This window comes from Octodon degus, unplaced genomic scaffold (assembly GCF_000260255.1).
Source record: "Octodon degus isolate 3935 unplaced genomic scaffold, OctDeg1.0 scaffold00216, whole genome shotgun sequence".
In the NCBI taxonomy this organism is placed as follows: domain Eukaryota; kingdom Metazoa; phylum Chordata; class Mammalia; order Rodentia; family Octodontidae; genus Octodon; species Octodon degus.
The window spans coordinates 793,933-795,464 of record NW_004524792.1 but is presented as its reverse complement, the minus strand read 5'-3'; the positions used below and the strand labels follow the sequence as shown (position 1 = coordinate 795,464).

Here is a 1,532-nt window from a genome sequence, read left to right as displayed (position 1 = left end):
ACCCTGGCTCGTGGCCTGCGAGTGAGAAGCTGGCACCCAGAGTGTCTGCCGCAGGGCTATTGAGTAAACCCTAAGTGTGGTGTGTAATGCTCCATTATTTTAGATAAAAACACTGACCTGTATTCACAGACATGAAAAGATGTTCATGATATGCCAAGTGGGGGAAATCCACAGTTTATGGAGAATATGGTTCCTCTTTAGGGTCAAAGTCACGTAAAAATAATGAGGATTTCTACCAACTTACCGCACTGGTTGTGGGTGATAAAGGGATGGCTGAGTTTTGTTTCCTTCTCTATTTTCATTTTTTACATTTATTTGCTTGAATTTTTTTTTCTTTTTGTATTTAGAAATTTATATGTGCTTTCTAGTGGGAAAATGTGAAGGTCCCCTTTGGAATATCTTTGCCCTGACCAGTGGTTGGGAATGTCTACCTTTAAGCACTTTCAAAGAGCTAAAGGAAGAGATGTGGTTATCACTCTATTAGGCCAAGTCGCTTAGCAAAGGCTAGACCTTGTGCTGAGTGCAGGTGCGGGTTGGTAAGCAGAGCGCTCCATGTGGGAACATGCAGGGTGTGTGTGTGTGAACGTTGGGTCAGGTCGCAGGGCACGGGCTTCCAGAGCCCACTTCCTAGTAGCCTGCCCTTGCTCCTAGAGCATGGGCAGTGCAGGAAGTTCTGCTGTGCTGAGGCTGAAGCAGGACTGGATGCCGACTGGATGCTGAGCTGCAGGGAGTGAGGCGGGGACCTTCCCAGCCCAGCTCCCGGGCTCCCCGGGAAGAGGAACATCGCAGGGACACTGTATCATGCCTGGAGAGTGAATTTGATTCACTGAAAGTCCCTCACATGTAGTTACATTTAACGTTCTCCAGTCGTCCATATTTTTGTTTCTTATTTTCTGCAGTGCTGGGGTCAAACCCAGGGCCTGGCCCATGCTGCCCGGCAGGTGCTCCGTGCTGGGCCGCACTCCTGCCCCTCCAGGGGTCCTTACAATAGTTTTAAAGCTGTCTCCCCAAATCCAGGCCACAGTCATAATTCTGTTGTTGCATTTGCTTGTTTAATTGCTTTCCTCGCCATATAGATTCTAGAACAATCTCTTGGCCTTTGTTTTAGGCCAGAGTGTTCAGGGTCTCACTGCATAAATTGCACTTGTAGTGATCCTTCTGTTTACAGCCTCCCAAGTGCTGGGATTACAGGCATGTGCCTCCACTCCCAATCTCAATCCTGGGCGGGGCTGGTACAGCAGGCTGAGGGATCGAACTCCCAGCCCCTGGGCCTGCCTAAGCAGGCACTTTAATCCTCTGAGCTATTTGGCTGGCCCTTTTGGCCTTTGTTTTGTCTGCTGTTCATGATGTTGCTTCATTTGAAATGTTCAGGCCAGTTATCTTGAAGAATCTTCATGTTCTGTAGGGGCCAGGTAGAGTCCTCATGATCAAACTCCAATTAAACAGTTTGGTTGGGTTGCCCTGTAGGTTTGTTTGTTTGTTTGTTTTTAATTTCATCACTTTAGGGGCTCCTCATGGCCTGTTGTCCCACT

At 48.1% G+C, this 1,532-nt stretch overlaps 1 protein-coding gene across 1 annotated transcript in view; it reads left to right on the top strand.

Annotated features, from left to right (window-relative positions):
- Rab31 (RAB31, member RAS oncogene family) overlaps nucleotides 1-1,532 on the top strand; it is a 116,910-nt gene that overhangs the window by 61,858 nt on the left and 53,520 nt on the right. The window lies entirely within an intron of this gene.